Source organism: Oreochromis niloticus, linkage group LG20, assembly GCF_001858045.2.
Source record: "Oreochromis niloticus isolate F11D_XX linkage group LG20, O_niloticus_UMD_NMBU, whole genome shotgun sequence".
Taxonomy (NCBI): Eukaryota; Metazoa; Chordata; class Actinopteri; order Cichliformes; family Cichlidae; genus Oreochromis; species Oreochromis niloticus.
Genome location: NC_031984.2, coordinates 32,873,314 through 32,894,802, shown reverse-complemented (window position 1 = coordinate 32,894,802; position 21,489 = coordinate 32,873,314). Strand labels below are relative to the sequence as shown.

Sequence of the window (21,489 nt, the reverse complement as noted above, 5' to 3'; positions counted from 1 at the left end):
CATGATTTTTAAAAATAGTAGTCCTGTTACTAATGTTAATATGAATAATATTAAAAATAGCTGAAAACCTGATTAGCAAGATAATGCTCTCTATTTTTAAAAAAACGCGAGGAAAAAATACAGAATCTGCATCTAACGTGTTGCTATCGGTACCATGGATTAATTTTTAATAAAATAAAATATGTGATTAAACCATATGAACTTAAACCACATGAGACCAAAGGCTACTCTGCTAAGCTAACCTAGCTATTTATAAAAACAATTTTTATACTTCATAAAGTTCGGCTCAATCAGTTGTAACACTAATTAACTCTTTACCGCTTGAAAGGAGCAACACATGAAGCTCTTTTCTGACCTTTGTAAAATGGTTAAAATACATCACTCCTCTTATTAAAATAACAACTATCTTGGTGTATGGTTGAAAATCTTTGTGTTTTACTAGATGAGATAAAAACCTGTTGTGTCTCGATACATGTCCATATTTTTTAAGGTTGCTCATTAGAAATAGGGTCTCGTGACTGCAGGCTCTGTGTACTACAATGGATCTAAAAGGCTGCTTTAAGGAACCTGAGCATGTTATTAAGTGTCAAACTACTATGAATAAGTTATGAGCAAGGCTTCACTTTAGAGTGGGACATATGTGTAATTAAGAACAATTAACAGTTGTAGACTGGTAGATTAAGACTTTTAAAGTAGACTGTATTAATGAAGTACTATTAAAGGAGAACACCAGTTCTAATTGTGCTGCCACATTGCAAGCACACAGTAAACAATGCATATTAAGATCTTGATTGATATATAACATTGATGTGTAACTTATTGATTGGTGGCATCTTATAGTCCAGAGACATGCATGTTGGGTCACTAGTGAATCTACAGTGGGTCTGGATGTGACAGATAAAGTGCTTACAGTTTACAGGATAAAATGCTGTATGAATTTATAGTTATATGTGCTTTATTGTCTAAATTGCTTTAAGTGGTTAGTAAGACTAGAAGAGTGGTATATAAGTGTGAGGAGATAACTGTAAGTAATTCAGTTCAATTTTTCTTTTATTTATATAGCACCAAATCACAACAAGAGTCACCTCAAGGCACTTTATATTGTAAGCTAGAGACCCTACAATAATACAAAGGAAACCCCAACAATCAGACGACGTTCTTTGAGCAAGCACTTGGGGACAGTGGGAAGGAAAAACTTCCTTTGAACAGGACGAAATCTCCAGCGGAACCAGGCTCAGGGAGGGGCAGGCAACTGCCATGACCGGTTGGGGGTGAGGGAAAGATTCACCTAATTAGGAGGAGGTTGAGATAAACCTTTGTTATTGGACCAGTAGCTTTAGAATGTTGTCACACAAAATAATACGCAGGTAAGCCTTAAGCTATTGAATGGCCGGTGGACAGTATGCTCACCTAATAGTTAAACACTTTTTGGCTAAATTATTTGAGCTGGAAAAGAACTCAAAAATTAGAGCAACAAATTCAAAAGTCAAAAGTTTAGAGAATTCAAATATTTTATTACCTGTTATGTAATATTTGTAATATTTTAGTTATAGTTGAAATACCTATAAAAAATATTAATGATAATAATAATAATAATAGTAATACCAATAATAATAAATAATAGATTATATTTAATTTAATTACTTTAGGCAAACGCGATAATGCAATTACATATTACATATTGCAATTACTGATATAAATTACTCATTATTTTGGTTTCCGCCCCAATCATAGCACAGAAACTGCTCTGTTAAGAATTACCAATGACCTTCTGATGGCAGCAGATTCTGGTCTCCTATCCATTCTCATCCTTCTTGATCTTAGTGCGGCGTTTGATACCATTTCTCACAATATTCTCCTGAACCGGTTAGCTTCCATTGGTATTAGTCATACCCCCCTTGCCTGGTTTACCTCCTATCTCTCAGACCGCACTCAGTTTATCCAACTTAAATCCCATTCTTCAACTCTCTTTCCTGTTTCTGCTGGTGTGCCCCAGGGTTCAGTATTGGGGACTCTTTTATTCATTATTTATATGCTTCCTCTTGGTTATATATTCCGAAAATATAATATAAATTTCCACTGTTATGCCGATGACACCCAGCTCTACCTTTCTATATACATAAATAATAATATAATAATATACATAAAATATGTATTTTATGACTACTGTTCCTTTTATTAATTGTGTTTCTTGTAAGGTGACCTTGGGTTTCTGAAAGGCGCCCTCAAATAAAATGTATCATTATTATTATTATTATTATTATTATTATTATTTTAGCGCTTAGGTTTACAGTGGGCCTTAAGACAACCTGTTACCTCATAAAATAAATAGTGATAGTTGAGTTATATTATTTTGAGTCATGTCTTAGTAAAAATTGAGGGAACTGAGATCATCTATAATAATATGTTACTTGGGTATGCCAAAGGAAAATGTTTAAGTTTAAACTTTAGATATTAAGCCAAACAGTTATTGTCATTTGGTGTATTACAGTGCAGATGTCTCCTTCCTCCAGTCTTCCCTGGTAGCTTTTCTGCTTCCTTCACTAACTTGTTTATCAGTCTGCGTATTCCCTTTCTCTTCCCTCATACCTCTCGCTCTTCACGCTGTGTTTTGATCAGTTGGTGAGCTCCTACCCCCCCCCCCCCCCCCCCCCCAAACATACTTCTCATTATTTCCTTCAAGTATACTCTTTTGTGCCATTCTCTTTGCCGAGCTTTGAATTTTCCCCCTCTCAGTTCACTCTTTCTCTGTCTCTCCCCCTCCTCCACGACCACTTACCAAATTTAACCCCTCACCCACTTAGATGCATTCCATCAGCTTCATAAACACACACGTGGTACCAAACATGTAATGGTACTTCCTCTGCTGTCCTCCTCTTTTCCTCACATCTCTCCATCTATTCTCTCTCTCTTGCTCTCTCTCTCCTCTCAAGGCCTTGGTGAACGACGACAACAACAAGTTGGAAAAATGAAAGTGGGGTGACAACTGCGAGTCCCCTTTCTGCCTCCCCTCCAGGGCCAGTGTGAAGTTTTCAGTTTGATTGAAGGCCTCTTTTCTGTGGTGTGCAGTGTGAAAGCTGTCCTAATTGAATGATAAAGTGCCCCGAGATGGAGTCCACTGAATAGCCAACAATGGCCAGCCTGTGTGTGGTAGAGGGATTTTGGTTCACATCCAGCCTCTGCCTCTCTGCTCCGAGAGGGGGCCTATTATAATACTCTCTGCTGGACTCGGTCACGTGATACTGCCTTGCTCCCTGCTACTCACCCCCTCCTCCCTTTTTGTCCCTCCCCCTCCCCAATCTCATCTCCTCCCTGTTTCAGTGTGGCCTGGCCAATCCGGTCACATCATCAGCCTCTTCTTCACCCTGCTGGTTTGGTTGGATGTTCCCATTTTACCAGTGAGTGAATCTCTTTGTGTGTGTGTGTGTGTGTGTGTGTGTGTGTGTGTATACTGTACGTATCTATTAACTCAAAATGTCCTCAGGCCTGAGCATCCATCCACTGCTGTCAGGTTACCAGGGCGATATAGAAAAACTATATCACAAAACGGAAGTGAAAGCAAGCACTAGATTTTGAATTGACGCATCTTATTGATCTAAGTTGAAACCTTTCACCTATAGAGTGTTTGACAGTTTTAGGGTTACCAAAAGGTTTGGATATTTCTAAAGACATATAAGAAATTTGAGAATGCTGCCCAAAGACTTCTGAATATTCAGGAACACCAAGTCACTTGACTTGGGCAGCTTAAAAGTAGATGCTCACAATGTCATCAGAGAATGATATGCAGTGCTTCTATTTCGATAGAAAGGACATCTGTGTATCTATTTAGCTAGCTATCTGCATTTACTTTTTTTTTCAATTTTTTATGAGGTAAATGCGATTTTCTGAGTTTTAGGGATGTCACGGCACGACAAGCCACTTTATAGCATTTGCCATGTTGATTTAAGACATGAATTTAGTGGCACAGAATTTCTTGCACAGCTTCTTGATATCAATAGCCTTCAGTCACCACAACCAACCGCTTTTTATACACACATTAAAGTTTCACTTGTGGTCTGACTATGCTTCTGTCTATGTAAGAATTTGTCATAAATCCTTAACTGACTAGCCAGCATGCATTAGTAGACTGCTAGTGTCTTATACTACATCTGCTTCTGTGTAAGAAAAACAAAGTGGTGATTAATCTGTTACTTTTTGGGATTCATTTTTGCCATGAAGTGCTTGTTTTGTGTTCTGTTATGAATAAGTTCATTTAAGTGGTGAAATTTCAACTGTTGCCAAAAGGCAGAGATGGCAGAAAGATGGCCTTTGATCATCAAGATCTGTCTAGAGGACGTAAAAAACATAAACAGTTTCAGTATGTGGACCTATGGAAAGACCCTTGGTTGCCTTCAAGTGCCGCTTTTGATTTTGATTGACTCGACTCTTGATTGACCTGCCAGTTGCAGGTGCATGATCCATTGCTTACTGCTCCTGTCTCCATTCACAGATTTCATGTAGTCGAGGCTCAAGACTAGAAGTGACTGGCAGCTACAAGATGGCCAACATTAAAAAAACAACAAACCACCTGTTACTCTGGGCCTGATTCTTGTATAGGAGACCCAGCCACCTCTTTTTTCCATATATTTATGTATTTTAATTTCAAGGCAATCACTTTTGAAATACATATTTTCAATGTTTACAAGTTCAGTAATTACATGTTTGCTAACTAAGTGAAAAATTTTAGATATAGTTGATGGCTAAAATAATCATGGTTGTTGTTTTGTTTCATTCCAGATTACTTACATGTATTTATGAAACTAAAGTAAAATATTTGCGCTTCTTTTGTCTGTAAGCAGATGTAATTAATTGTTGTAGTCCTTTAGCTTCGTTCACTCCAACTCATTGCGAACTTTGTGGAAAAAGCTTCTTTCGGCACGTTTGCCTGAATTGCAGTTAATTTCCGTGCAGTATGATGGTATGACTATGGTATGACTGCTAAGACTTTTATACAACTATTAATAATACCCATTTAAAAGTGCTGAATATTTACCTTATGACCTTAAAAAAATGGGATTAAATGCACTACAGCTAAAAGTAAAATCACATTTGGTCTCATGCAGTTTGTATTTTGAGAAACTAAAAAAATCCGTTAATGAATTGTTCCAGCTTTATCATTTTCTCTTTGACTTCCTGTCTACAGATGATGTGAGATTGTGTCGCAGTAAGTGGATTGATTGACAAACGCTTGATGGGTGATCACCTTGTATTTGGAAGAAAGTATTATGCCTTCTTCTATAGCTGTCTGGCAATCATAATTATATTTACACTGTACTGAGATCATAGTTAATGTTATTACGGTGTGATTGTATTTGTTTTCAGTGAGCATTTTTTCATATCAGAGCAAATTCCGTGAACAGAATCACAGTAAGACTGGTCTGCTCACAGACACACAGATTTTTTTGTCTTTTAATTGTAGAATAAGATTTAAAATATACTGGCAATAATATGGAGATATTATAAGTTTAGTAAATAAACCTTTATAATAAATGGTATGCAGTACAAAATACAATATTTTCATTCATTGGCTGTGCCAAGCAATGCCCCTCTCTGGTGACAATGCTGGTGGTTATTAGTTTGTTTAGAAAGTTTGTGTATTTATTAGCAGACCCTCTGATCTACTCAGAAGACAGACTTCTAACTTGAGTTTAACATAGTCATAAGGATGAGCAGGAGTGGCACAGTGGGTTACAGAAAGTGAGATGAAAGTGTAAATAAATTTCCAAGTTAGCTGCAATGCACCACTGTTTTTGTCTTTTTAGAAAAATCAGTTTTATGGTATTTCATATCTTGGCTACAAAATGATTTGCTAATGCTAATCTTTGATTTAGCATGTATTTGATCTCATATGAAGCTCTACTCTTGCTGAAGGAATATATATTTGTTTAATTTTCTCTTCAGTCAAATCAAAGTCATCAGCTAGGGGCATAAGGATTTACTTGATTAATATAATTAATGTAATAAACAGGTGTACGAGAATTGTAGCTGCACATGCACAAAGATAGTGTGAGAGAGAAAATGAGACACTGGGCAGTTTATTTATCTGGATAAAGTAAAAGCCAGAGAGCACCGAATCACAGTTAATTCTATTCACACAAAGCAGTGGATGGGCTGTGATAATCATTATAAACAGAGAGTTAGCAACTAAAATGATTTCAAGTAATCACATTTCCTATAGGTCTTTAAAAAAACAGTTTTATTAATTTTATTTCTACTCTCTTTATTTGGAATTTCTTGTAATCAGACATCATTGTTTGGACAGTTAGCGTAACTATAGCCAATACAATAAAACTATAACAGAGTGAAAGATTATGGATATGTAACAGATGTAAAATTTGATTATGGAGTTCCTCAGGGTTCTCTGCTGGGACCAGTTCTATTTGTGCATTAATTAATCAGTTATGTGCATTGACTTTTACTTTCTGTAAAAGTCACTTTTACTTTTACTTCACCTTTACTAACAAAACATCAACTATCAACATGCCTCAACTATTTAACAATTTAACGGGATAAATTGGATCACATTAAAAAAAAACACCATTTGTGCTTCCTGTTTTCACCTTTGCAAACTATTACTATAAATATGATTACAAATATATCTAATATAGTATCATAAAATATTTATTATTAGTCCATGGAGGAATGTTTTCAAACCAGAAAGCAACAAAAACTATGAAAATAATAATAATACATTGCAGTAATTTAAAGGATTAATTAATACAAACAGGCAAAAAGCTTTATGACTACAATGTAAGAAATTCCTTCAGTTAGTTTTTTTTTTTTTTAAATTTATATCTGTTTTTAGATTTGACAACCACTGCTTACCTTGCTTGCATTATACAGGCATTATAAATGCTTCCCTTAGGCAGTATTATTAGAAGGCTTGCATTTTCATTGCTATGAAGATGATACTGAGCTTTATCCATGAAGCCAGATGACACACACCAATTAGGTAAACTGCAGGTTTTCCCAAAGGGCTGAATGACCTCTAATTCCCTGCTTCTAAGTTCAGATAGAAGTGAGGCTTTATACTCAGCTATTAAATCTTAGAAACAGGATGTCTAACCAGATTACTTACTCTGGATGGTATTACTTTGGCCTCCAGTAACACTGTAATGAACTTGGACTCAGTTTTAATCGGTATTATGACTTCAGTGTGCAGATTAAAGAAATATGTAGGACTGTTCTCTTGCATTTGCAGAATCTCTAAAATGAAAAAAAAAAAGAATTTTCTCAGAAAAATTAGCTCATGTATTTATTATTTCTAAGCAGAACTAAACTTAAAAATTCCCTGAAAAGGTTTCCGGAATGGTGAAGCAAGACTACAGACAGGGACAAGAAAGAGAGAGCATACAGGGAGTGCAGAATTATTAAGCAAATGAGTATTTTGTCCACATCATCCTCTTCATGCATGTTGTCTTACTCCAAGCTGTATAGGCTCGAAAGCCTACTACCAATTAAGCATATTAGGTGATGTGCATTTCTGTAATGAGAAGGGGTGTGGTCTAATGACATCAACACCCTATATCAGGTGTGCATAATTATTAGGCAACTTCCTTTCCTTTGGCAAAATGGGTCAAAAGAAGGACTTGACAGGCTCAGAAAAGTCAAAAATAGTGAGATATCTTGCAGAGGGATGCAGCAGTCTTAAAATTGCAAAGCTTCTGAAGCGTGATCATCGAACAATCAAGCGTTTCATTCAAAATAGTCAACAGGGTCGCAAGAAGCGTGTGGAAAAACCAAGGCGCAAAATAACTGCCCATGAACTGAGAAAAGTCAAGCGTGCAGCTGCCAAGATGCCACTTGCCACCAGTTTGGCCATATTTCAGAGCTGCAACATCACTGGAGTGCCCAAAAGCACAAGGTGTGCAATACTCAGAGACATGGCCAAGGTAAGAAAGGCTGAAAGACGACCACCACTGAACAAGACACACAAGCTGAAATGTCAAGACTGGGCCAAGAAATATCTCAAGACTGATTTTTCTAAGGTTTTATGGACTGATGAAATGAGAGTGAGTCTTGATGGGCCAGATGGATGGGCCCGTGGCTGGATTGGTAAAGGGCAGAGAGCTCCAGTCCGACTCAGACGCCAGCAAGGTGGAGGTGGAGTACTGGTTTGGGCTGGTATCATCAAAGATGAGCTTGTGGGGCCTTTTCGGGTTGAGGATGGAGTCAAGCTCAACTCCCAGTCCTACTGCCAGTTTCTGGAAGACACCTTCTTCAAGCAGTGGTACAGGAAGAAGTCTGCATCCTTCAAGAAAAACATGATTTTCATGCAGGACAATGCTCCATCACACGCGTCCAAGTACTCCACAGCGTGGCTGGCAAGAAAGGGTATAAAAGGAGAAAAACTAATGACATGGCCTCCTTGTTCACCTGATCTGAACCCCATTGAGAACCTGTGGTCCATCATCAAATGTGAGATTTACAAGGAGGGAAAACAGTACACCTCTGAACAGTGTCTGGGAGGCTGTGGTTGCTGCTGCACGCAATGTTGATGGTGAACAGATCAAAACACTGACAGAATCCATGGATGGCAGGCTTTTGAGTGTCCTTGCAAAGAAAGGTGGCTATATTGGTCGCTGATTTGTTTTTGTTTTGTTTTTGAATGTCAGAAATGTATATTTGTGAATGTGGAGATGTTATATTGGTTTCACTGGTAAAAATAAATAATTGAAATGGGTATATATTTGTTTTTTGTTAAGTTGCCTAATAATTATGCACAGTAATAGTCACCTGCACACACAGATATCCCCCTAAAATAGCTAAAATTAAAAACAAACTAAAAACTACTTCCAAAAACATTCAGCTTTGATATTAATGAGTTTTTTGGGTTCATTGAGAACATGGTTGTTGTTCAATAATAAAATTATTCCTTAAAAATACAACTTGCCTAATAATTCTGCACTCCCTGTATTTCTCCTATACTGGCTTCACTTCTCTGGCTCCCTGTTAAATCCAGAATTTAAATTAAAATTCCTATCTTGACATACAAGGTCTTGAATAATCAGGCCCCATCTTATCTTAACAAACTCATTGTGCCAAATCACCCTAACTGAGCATTTCACTTTCTGCAGGCTTACTTGTGGCTCCTAGGGAATTTAAAAGTAGAATGGGAGGCAGAGCCTTCAGCTTTCAGGCCTATCCAAATTGGGAACCAGCTCCCACTTTGGATTTAAAACTTTTTTGATAAATCTTACCGTTATGGCTACAACAGGTGACCCGAATCCTTTCTGAGTTGTGCTGCAATAACCCTAAGCTGCTGGGGGCTTCCTATGATGCACCAAGCATCTCTTCTTCATACACCTCTTATCATATCGTCTCTTCCATCTTTTGTTCTGCTCCCTCCACTCACCCTGAGCTGGTTATAGCAGATGGCTGCCCTTCCCTGAGCCTGGTTCTGCCAGAGGGAGTTTTTCTTTGCCACTGTTGCCAAATGCTTTCCCATATGGGGTCTTCAGATTGTTGTGGTTTTTTCTCTATTATTTTAAGGTCTTTTCTTTTCTCTACCTTACAGTATAAAGCACCTTGAAGTGACTTACATGATTTGGTGGGATTCAATGTAATTCAATTGAAAAATGTTCTGCAAAACTTTAAACAGCACCTGTGGTCAACAAACACAAAATTATAGTTGGTGCTTTAGGCCATAGAAGGCTGCCTGTGTTGTAATACACTGGCAAAAAGCCTTGGTTAAAACAAGCCTTCCTCAGGTGTTCTTATGGGTGCCCGGCACCACTTCATGTAAGAGGATTCAGATGGACTCAATAGGGGCTCAATGGTCAAGGATAATCATATTTCTCTCATGATGATATTCAGGAAGTACATTTATCTTTTTATATTAATGTCTGCTAGATGGCAGCGTGGCTACTAGATCCCAATGAATATGTAGATTTATCACAGGTTAATTCACCATTTAGTACTGAAGTGGAATGCAGGTGAATACTTCCTGCAGAAGCAGGAGTTGATTTCGTAGGTCTCATGCAGGGATGAGCATGAAATAAAGAGCTGTGGTATGGATGCAGGGCAGTCTGTTAACTATTTTACTCTCTGACTGAAATTTAAACCTTTCCCAGAGAAGGACAGAGCTTCAAACAGAATTCCTTACATCCCCCACCCATATACACCCTTGCTACGTACACACACGTTTAAAGTGTTGGAGAGGTAGTGAGGTGGAAGACCACCCTCTGGCATCCCAGTCATGCAAATGAGTGTGTGTTTTTATCTCTGGGGGCTGGAAGAAAGGAGAAGAAAAGAGCTGTGTAAAAATGTGTTAATGAATAACTCCTGAACTCAGCACTCTTTCTGCACAGGCTCTGCACAAGTCTTCCTCACTCACTCACTCACTCACTCACAGTGAAACTTTCTACACTTGTCACCAAGGTTCTCCTTACGTTTTGCTTTTTCCAGTCAGCCAAAGTCTTGTAGGTCAGAAAGTGTTTTTAAAAAACACATGGCATCCCTCAAGTATAGTAGTGTGGTCACTTTCAAAGAGATATTTGAAGTTCTTATAATTGTGTGGAAATATCTTGTATATAAGCATGATGGCTCAACAAAATGATAAATGAAGTTTTCAAGAAGTTTTCTACAATGCTAACTTTGTAGAACAAATGGTTGTAATTTCCAATTAAAGCTTTACATTGTAACTAATGGTACTTAGTGCAATGCTAAAACCACTACTACTTCAAAACCTTAGTGTTACTTTTAAATATGCAATACTGGGTTTATTTCCAGTTAATTACTTTTCTTTTTAGACTCTAGAGTATCGTTGCATGATGAACAGTTAAAAATCTTCCTTGTTTATCTTAAACAGTGTCTTGTTGCAGCCTCTCACTTAATCAACCACTGTCTGAAACCATAACTAGATTACATTATAGAAGATGGATGTGGCCACCATGACCACCTGTTGGTTTTGGTTCACATTTGGAGAAGAAGGTGGAGTCCTGAGCTAATTTCCAGACTATTTTGATTATTAAGATTTATCCATAATCTTTAGAAAGTAATACTCACTAATCAGTAAGAAATAGACTAAATAATTTCTGGAATTTCACTCGCCAAAACTGCAGCACAAACATCTTGGTCTGTACCACACATCAAGTGATTATTATTTACTAGATAAATCGAATAAAATGGCAAGAAAAAAATGGCCTAAAGGCCAAAGTTTTTGCAGCAATATTTGGATAACAGCACACAATTTATTTTAGCAAAAATATTATGAAATTGGCTAGAAAGCTGTTCTAAGTCAGAGAGAGTAGGAGATAACCAAGCACGATAACAGGGCTTTCTCTTTAGCTGTGTGTAACTTCCTTTACAGCCATATCTCTATAGACTCCACAGCTGTTGTCATTTTTCAGCTTGGACCAAAGTGGTTGCAATGCAGAGCAGTGTATGTACGTTAACACTGGGCTATCTGCAGTGACATAATCACTATAACCCTACATACAAAAGCTAAAATACCCCATGTTTGACAGATGGTATGCTGACATTTTCTTCTGCACTTTCATCTCCCCATCACCTACTGGCTGATCTGATCTTATCGTCTGATGCTATGTCCATAATCATACAGGTTACGACAAGTACTGATTTGCACTCTAGGCCTTTCTGTTTTTGAGGCCTGTCGTAGTGTTGAATTGCTTTTTGTTGTGGAAAATCTCAGGTTCGGAGCTCATTCATGGTTAGGTTTCACATTAGTTTGCCAGTTGTTTGTTAACACTACCCATTTCTATCTGCCCATCGTGCAGATAACAACAACAGGACAGTTTGTGGCTGGCTATATGAAGCCACTGTACTTTCAACTGTATGTAAAAACAGAGTTGTTTTTTCTCACCATAACCTCAATTAGTTTTAATTATTATTATTGTATCCCCATTTATATTGCATCTTCGTGTCACATATAAGAAGTGAGCTGGATGAAGGATTCTAACATTATAACTCTGAATGATTACAGCACTGTCACGCTCCTGTTTTGAACTGAAATACCCCCGCATTGAACATCTGTGTTATCTGCCCTTTTTTTCCTGTTTTGGCGTGTGCTCTGCTCCTGTCAGCTGGCTGCTTACTCTTTTCATCTCATTCTTTTTGTGTTATGTTCTCTCTCTTTCCTTCTCTTCTGCCTGTCGCTGTCATCCGCCCGAAGGTGCCTACAGTCAACACTTCCACTAAACGTGATCGAGTTTCAAAAAAAATTCAAAGAATGCAATCTGCCCACTGCCCAATTCTTCAAGGTCCTGTTTATGCAAGAATGTTATTTTTACAAGTCTCTACCTTTAACCCCCCTCCCCCTTCTACACACCACTTTCCTCTTTCCATGGTTCCATTACCATGAACATCCTTTAAAGAGAAAGTGTGTGTGCATTCAGCAAACTAGAGACAAAACAGAGGAAAATTAGCTGTAGGACAAAAGTGGCAAGGAAAGATTAAAAAAAAGTGGAAAAGGCTCTGAGTTCATTGAAACCTGTAGATTTCTGTAAACAAAAGGCTGTTGAACATTGCCTGTTGTTTTAAGCTGAGCTGACGTTGCCAAACTTAGAGATTGTTTGTTGCTGACCCCATCTGAATCAGAGAGCGCCAGCAGCAGCATGGAAAACAAAAGTGACCGAGTCCGAGCGGCTGGACGGACTGGCTCAGACGCACAAGCTATACAGTGGCTTGCAAAAGTATTCGGCCCCCTTGAACTTTTCCACATTTTGTTACATTACAGCCACAAACATGAATCAATTTTATTGGAATTCCAGGTGAAAGACCAATACAAAGTGGTGTACACGTGAGAAGTGGAACGAAAATCAAACATGATTCCAAACATTTTTTACAAATAAATAACTGAAAAGTGGGGTGTGCGTAATTATTCAGCCCCCTGAGTCAATACTTTGTAGAACCACCTTTTGCTGCAATTACAGCTGCCAGTCTTTTAGGGTATGTCTCTACCAGCTTTACACATCTAGAGACTGAAATCCTTGCCCATTCTTCTTTGCAAAACAGCTCCAGCTCAGTCAGATTAGATGGACAGCGTTTGTGAACAGCAGTTTTCAGATCTTGCCACAGATTCTGGATTGGATTTAGATCTGGACTTTGACTGGGCCATTCTAACACATGGATATGTTTTGTTTTAAACCATTCCATTGTTGCCCTGGCTTTATGTTTAGGGTCGTTGTCCTGCTGGAAGGTGAACCACTGCCCCAGTCTCAAGTCTTTTGCAGACTCCAAGAGGTTTTCTTCCAAGATTGCCCTGTATTTGGCTCCATCCATCTTCCCATCAACTCTGACCAGCTTCCCTGTCCCTGCTGAAGAGAAGCACCCCCAGAGCATGATGCTGCCACCACCATATTTGACAGTGGGGATGTTGTGTTCAGAGTGATGTGCAGTGTTAGTTTTCCGCCACACATAGTGTTTTGCATTTTGGCCAAAAAGTTCCATTTTGGTCTCATCTGACCAGAGCACCTTCTTCCACATGTTTGCTGTGTCCCCCACATGGCTTGTGGCAAACTGCAAACAGGACTTCTTATGGTTTTCTGTTAACAATGGCTTTCTTCTTGCCACTCTTCCATAAAGGCCAACTTTGTGCAGTGCACGACTAATAGTTGTCCTATGGACAAATTCCCCCACCTGAGCTGTAGATCTGTGCAGCTCGTCCAGAGTCACCATGGGCCTCTTGGCTGCATTTCTGATCAGCGCTCTCCTTGTTCGGCCTGTGAGTTTAGGTGGACGGCCTTGTCTTGGTAGGTTTACAGTTGTGCCATACTCCTTCCATTTCTGAATGATCGTTTGAACAGTGCTCCATGGGATGTTCAAGTCTTGGGAAATCTTTTTGTAGCCTAAGCCTGCTTTAAATTTCTCAATAACTTTATCCCTGACCTGTCTGGTGTGTTCTTTGGACTTCATGGTGTTGTTGCTCCCAATATTCTCTTAGACAACCTCTGAGGCCGTCACAGAGCAGCTGTATTTGTACTGACATTAGATTACACACAGGTGCACTCTATTTAGTCATTAGCACTCATCAGGCAATGTCTATGGGCAACTGACTGCACTCAGACCAAAGGGGTCTGAATAATTACGCACACCCCACTTTGCAGTTATTTATTTGTAAAAAATGTTTGGAATCATGTATGATTTTCGTTCCACTTCTCACGTGTACACCAATTTGTATTGGTCTTTCACCTGGAATTCCAGTAAAATTGGTTCATGTTTGTGGCTGTAATGTAACAAAATGTGGAAAGGTTCAAGGGGGCCGAATACTTTTGCAAGCCACTGTATGTGTTTCAATCAGAGCAGCTACATAATGACTCCGTGTGTGGGTTTGACATGAGTGTTCTCATGTTTGCATTGTTTAAAGTTCAGTATTTTACCTCACTGTACAATGTCTTTTTCAGTATTTCTGACCAAGGATGTTATTATAAGATTTGTCATTTGAAGATTTGTGACAAGATCATCTCATCTCTGGGGCTGGAAAATTGAGCTGACATAGAAAAGCTAAAAGTTGCAGTTCCTCCAACGGCCATTTGAGGCTGACCTCCATGTTAAAATGCCCATATTAGAATGAATTACAAAGCAGCCTGGTTTCTCATTCACAACCACAAGTGTTTGGTCGGTAAATCTTTTATTCACATGGATACTGGAGTAAGAGGCATGTCCTCTTTGACTGTCAAGGGTCCTGACAGGGAGCTGTAACCGATTGCTGTCTGTTTGGTCTCGCTTTTGCTAATAGAAGTTGCTGAAGTTGAGTTCCTGAATGTTTGTGCTGTTGGTGCCTTTTGGAGCATTTTAATGCAAATATCTATCAAATACCTTTTTTTTGAGGTCAGAGAAGTTTGTGCATCTGTTTGCTTGAGTCAAATACTAGCATTTATGAATGTGTTATTAAGTTGCAGATACATTTGTCGGTGCTTTGCACCTTGCAGTGAATGTAGCTTGCCATCCAAGACTTCTTGTAGCTAATAACTTATCCCTTCAACCCCCAGACCCTTTTGTCCAAATTACAGCAAATTCTGACTCCAAAAAAACAAAACAAAACAAAACAACCTAACACAACAGTGGCTAAAACACTAATTTTAAGGTTGCAAAATGCACCGGTTGGTGGTATTATGTTGGCTACATAACAGCCAACATAATAGATAATATCAGATCGTTTTTATTAATATTACTAAATGCTGTTTCTACAAATTATGACATATTATCATTTGTTGTCCATTTTTGTGTTAAAATTTGTTGCTAAAAAGATATTTTTATTTGGGCTCAGAAGTGCATATTTAATATAGTAAAAATACATGTGAGGAGGTGTGTAGTTGAGGAGGTATAAGTGTGACAGTTTGCAGTACGTAGATGTTCTACTCTTTAAACATGAGAGAGGGTGAGGGCATTTGGCGTGACGCCCACTGGAACTGTGCCCACTTCTCTGGCTGCTGTGGAGCTTCATGTCATGGCCAGGACTCCCTGCCAGAAGGGCTTTCCCCAGAATCACCTCTGCACACACACCCACACACACACACACACACACACACACACACACACACTCCTTTAGACGCTGAAAACACAGACACACATGCCTTACATTGAGTCATGCTGCCTGTGTCTTTAATGTCAACATTTTGATAAAGCTCTGCAACGGAAACACTGTATCCTGAATACTAATGCGCTGACTCTGCAGTTTTTTTGTTTGTTTTCTTGTTTCTTCTTTGTGGTTCATCTGGTATAAATAATCATGATATACATAATCTGTATGTTCATGATGTTCAACTTTATCTTTCGGTTTAGCTAAGGGTCAGAGATTTTACTATTCAACTTGATCTTAACTTGCATTTGAAATATTAATATAATACACTGTTAAATATCCAGGACATAGTCAGTATAATGCATAAGTTTCCAAATGACTATGCAGTCATGTGAATAACTAATTACACCCTGTGATTTTTGCCCAGTCTTCTTTACAATGTTGTTACAGCTCATTGAGGTTCACCTGCAAACTTCAACGCACTGTCAAACTGCAGCGTTATGGCAGCTCTCCTTAGGGTCTGACCACAGCATTTTATTTAGGTCGAGGTCGGCACTTTTGTCCATTTAATGCCTTCACTTGACAGCCATTCTGTGGTAGATTTGCTGCTGTACTTTGTATCATTGTCATGTTGCATGACCCAACTCAGTGACTGATGCTCAGGTCCTTTCGCTGTAAAATGAGCCCAAACAATCGGTGAGGCATTTGTGCTGAGGTTCTCACCAAACATGGTGCTGTGCGTTATGGCCAGACAGCTCCACTTTGCTCTTGTCTATCCAAGGAACATGGGCCGTCACTTACTAACAGCTTTCAGACCCCTCCTCTGTAGACAGCTTCCAGTTTAGATTTGGGAGACAGGTGCTTGCTCCACTTTTAAGATTAGACTTAAAACTTTCCTTTTTGATAAAGCATGTAGTTAGGGCTGGATCAGATGACCCTGAATCCTCCCTTTGTTATGCTCCAATAGGGCTAGGCTGCTGTGGGCTTCCCATGATGCATCGAGTGTTTCTTCTTCACTAGCATTTTTATACTCACTATGTGTTTATACACCCCTCTGCATTTAATCATTAGTTGTTATTATTCATCTCTGGCTCTTTTCCACAGCGTGTCATTGTTCTGTCTCTCTCCCTTCATACCAAACAGTTTTGGCAGATGGCTGCCCCTCCTTGAGCCTGGTTTTACTGGAGGTTTCTTCCTGTTAAAAGGGAGTTTTTCCTTCCCACTATCGCCAAGTGCTTGATCATAGGCGGTAATCTTATTGTTATAGCGTAACCTTGAGAACCTTTAGGCTGCTGTTGTTGGCGCTATACAAATAGCCAATGAAGCTCAAACATCAACAGGAGCGGAATTAGTTTGATTTCAGCTGTTTGTAGGTGTACTTGAGAAGTAAATGATTTTATTACATATCTGTAATTTGTGTACTTAAGTAATTACTTAGAAGACGTTATGCCCACTGTGGGGACAGGAATAAGTAGTATCTAATACCAGACAACATAGTTGAAAATCATTCATGCTGACCCTACCCTTAACCATATGCTATCACAATATCTATTTTTATTTTTTTAATTGTTCTTCTATGTCTTGGCAGTTTCTTTTAATCCCCTTTTGTTTTTTCACCAAAACACAAGGTTAGCATTAGATTCCGAGATCTCAGAGGGCTAATAACTGTCTCACTGATTTACTGATTCTTACTGGTGAGTTTATAAATGCTCTCCATAACAACATATAGGGGGAGGCCTCTCTAATTCTCAAAGTATTAATATGTAGCTCAGATGGCTAGAAAACAATGACCTCATGCATTATATGCCACTTGATGTACTGTCAAATCTTACACGTAGTACATAAAACCACACGGGCGCTGTACCTCATTTCTTCAATGTTGTGGTAGTGATTAAATAAACCTGTAGGGAACATTCAAGTAAAAGTGACCTATGACTAAATGAATCAGTCCTTTCACTTTAACAGACTGATGACACAAAAATGGTACACGTCCCATTTTGAAAGATGCTTTGCCTGCAGCCGGTCAGTGGCATGTTTGGCCACTCAAATACACAATATTGTTTTAAAAAATATTTAGGGTTTGAATGGAAGAATACATTATGTATTTCTAAGCATATATTTATAATTACAGTTGGACAGTTGGAAGTGGTCTACTGTGTGCTTGTATGGTTAAATTTGACTTGAGAGTTTCAGGTCTGTACATTCATGTGTGGGAAGTGTTGGGAAACACTGGTTTATGTATGTGTATTTATATATGTGTTTGTGTTTGTGTGTGTGCGTGTGTTTGTGTATCTGAGAGTGTGTGTGACCTGCAGTATCACTAACAGACACATTCCCAGTGTCAAATAGTCAGCGTGGACTCAGTGTCACCCCCAGCAACCTGGCTGACCCCTGCATCCCCCTCACTGGCTCAACAGAAAACACACATAACATGTGTACACACAGAGAGACACACATTGTATATTTTAGTCAAAGTTTAATAAGAAATTGCAGCTAATATGTCAAATAGTTTTCTCAGACAAAGGTTCAGACACTGCATAAATCAAACAAAATGCAAACTCTGTGTTTAAGTGAAAATGGGTTTAAAATAACATGAAAAGGCTGACCTGTTGGAAAATATCACAACTAAAAGGATTACTAAGTAATATGACTAGATATAAAAATGACTTAGTGTCCAAAGAAGATGAGTCATCAAAAAGCCTGGACAAGGTCCACTCAATGAAGGACTGAGTGGGTAGATGGTTGAGCAATTTCACAACCCTGTGTCAAAGTAGAATTGCAGAGAATTTGGAGATTATTAATAATAATAGTAATAATAATAATAATACAGCCACAGAATCAGGCTAAATCTGTGGCAAGGCTGACAACCAATATTGAATCTGTATGTTATCAGTATACGGTTAATAACCAGGAGCACATTGTAAGCGTAACTTGTGTATCTGTAAAGGCATCATTAATGGAAAAGAATATTGTAGCAAAATACGCTGCCATCTAAATGACATCTTTTCAGCGTGGCCTTGCCTTATACTGCAAGACAGTGTTAAACCACACTCTGCATGTATGCTAACTAGAGGATCAAAGACAGGTGTAGCAATCGTGATGATGCAGCAGGAAATGGCAAGAATTCAAATTCAAAATGAGGAGAGGCTTCATATTTTCAGTTAAATATGGGATTTAAAAGATTTCAAAATCATGGTGTTCATTTTTTGAAACACAGTTTCAGCTGAAAAGTTAAAAGTTCTGCTCCAGTCACACTGTGGTTTGGTGTCTAACACTACAAACGTTTGGGTGTCGGGCTAAATTTACCTAGTAATGTCATGGCCAATACTTTGGTTATATCTACATCATTTTTGTGTTTAGCTTCATGTTGATTAAAAAAAACTGTGAGGCATCATTTCAAAGGTAGCATCTTTTAGTTTCTGAAATTCTGACTTTTTGGCTGAAATAAACCAAAACCCTTAACACTGTGACTGGTGTTAGAGGCAATGGCGTTTCTGTTATATTATTTTGTTGTTCAGCTGCCTTTTCTCGTCAACTACCCAAACTATCCTTATGCTCATATAGGTGTCTAGAAAACATGCACTTTAACCATTAAAAATACCATCAGAGTAGTCAAAGAGATAATAGTACACAGCTATAGAAATACAATTTGCCACAAGAATATGGGGCGCTAATATGTGGTTCCTAGGCAGGGTGATGTTTGTTAGTTGTTTCACTGATTTGATCAGGACTGCAGAATGCATCTAAGAAAATGCAAACCCTGTGTTTGTTTTCCAAAAGAGAAACAGTCCAGATAATCTCCAGCATGCCTGGAGGTAAACTGTTCTTGAACAGTTAGAATGTGATAGCTTGGTCTAAAAAAGAAAACAAAAACACACCTGACAGGGTAAAACAGTTTGTATCAGATTTCATGGGCAATTCTGTACATGCACTTGTTGAATTTAGATAAGGCTTAAAAATAACTTCCCAAATAAGTTAGTTGAGATATTTCAAGATGGCTGCAGACACTTTGCTCAGAATTCTGGATTTCAGTCTGCAAGTGCCCATGAAAGCCCATAATTTCCAAATTCATAAAAGCATTTAGTTCCCATCCAGGTCCAGTGGATGAAACCTTGTCATCCTGAAAGAGGATGTAAATGTTTCATTAAGGGCTTTGAATTGTTTCTCCCAAGTCTTGCATTATTTTCAAATTCTCCTCAACTTTTCAGGGTTAGGGTTACATTTGTTAATCAGGATTGGCCAAGATAGTTTATAATAGCGGTTCAAAATATCCCAGTCAAATATGTTTTCGTTAGCTGCTATTCAGGCAACTCCTATTCAGTTCATGAGCTGGTTAGAGGTTCACTTCTGTTATCAGCAGGAAATTTTCCATTTCAGTAGACAAACATTGTGGTGCCATAAAATTGGTGACAGTTAAAGGAAATTAAGTTCTTTTTCTCTCGTTGGTAACAGAATGAGACAGTGCAGCAGTGAAGGTGTTGCCTGGTGGCAGTTAGATGAGCCCTGCCTTCCCCACCTCCCCCTAGTTAGACCACAGCTATCTTTAGCCAGGACACCGGGGCAGTGGGTGCTGGGTTTATGGCCACATCCCGACCCAATGTGGCCTGCACTAACTGCCGGGACAAGTGAGGGTTTGGCATGGCAGAAACTCTTCCTCTTCCTCATCTCACCCCAACCCTCCCTGTCTATAGCCTCAGAAAAGTCAAACAGGAGAGGAACTGAAACTGGGGGGAGGAGGTGGGAGGAAGGATGGAGAGAGAGAGAGAGAGAGAGAGAGAGCACTGCCTAAATACATGAAGGGTTTGAGCAGCTCTCAGTGTGCTTTTACATTTGTTGCCTCACCAGGTTCAAAGAGAATTCCCTGTCAAGTCATTTTAAAATGCCCCTTCTGAAGGTTACATGATAATGACGATCTGTTATTCCTACTGTGTGGTATTACTGTTTTCATAGCTTTCAGAAGTCTGCAGCTGCTGTGTGTTTTCCTAGTTCAAAAACAGGTGGTCTAATACATTTGTTAATCACTGTACAATTTGTTTGATTTAACTTTGTTCACATACGGCAAAGAATGATCTAGCTTACCATAAGCAGTAATTACTGGACATAAGTGGGCAGATAGTTGAAACGTATTATTACTTCTTTGTTGTTGTTTTTTTAATGTGTAAAATGGCTAATAACAGCAGGCTCATAATATCTTCACACATGTTGTTATATATAAAAAAAGCATCCCTAGTGCTTATGGTGAAAGAGTTCAGCTAATGTAGGGATATTCTAACACAGATGGGTGAGGGCTAGATACTTAGCATGCTAACTTCAGCATATAGTCTTTAAAATAATGTTCTTGCATTTGGCTCAGACCTTATCATAGTTCATTTTTTCCTTGTTTTCAAGGGTTCTGGAGAAGACGGTTAATTTTAATTTCATTTCATTTCTAAAAGTTATGAAAAAAAGTTAATTGGGACTTTTTACATTATTTCTTTCTGCAAAATTCAGATCAGTTTTCTTTATATAGAACCAAGTCACAACAATAGCCACTGTGCTTTATAGTGTATTGTAAAGTAAAAACCCTTCAAAAATGCAGGAAGTGGAGCAAGCTCACACAGCGCTTAGTTCAGCTCAATACAAGGTGAAAGAGTTAACAAGATTGTTCAAGGTGAGGATAAATTCCAAAGGTTTCCATATGTTGGACCTGTGGAAGGAGCAGTGGTTGCTTGTAGATGAATTTCTCTGCTCAGAGTCTGTCCACCAAACTCAGATTTGCTGCTGTCCAGGGCTCTCTTTACTTTTATCAGCACCTCCAGAAACCACGTGGTGGACGTTGGTTTTCACATTTCTTGCTAACCAGTTAAACACACGGATTTTTTTGTTGTTGTTTTTTTTACTTTTTGACTTAAGACAGAACACAATAACCAAAACTACTCTTCTTGCTGTTGAAGGGATATTGAAATTTTTTGATGCTCATGTGTGGAACA

The 21,489-nt window shown here is 38.6% G+C and overlaps 1 protein-coding gene across 5 annotated transcripts in view; it reads left to right on the top strand.

Moving 5' to 3' along the window:
* Positions 1 to 21,489, top strand: part of plagl2 (pleiomorphic adenoma gene-like 2) — a 50,315-nt gene that overhangs the window by 11,736 nt on the left and 17,090 nt on the right. The window contains exon 2 of one of the 5 annotated variants that reach the window (XM_025901996.1): positions 3,322 to 3,398. The exons of 3 other annotated variants lie outside the window; for them this stretch is intronic. The gene's annotated coding sequence lies outside the window, so the exon portion shown is untranslated. Of the gene's footprint in view, positions 1 to 2,933; positions 3,399 to 21,489 lie in introns of all 5 variants that reach the window. One more of the 5 variants, XM_025901995.1, reaches the window with a different exon arrangement.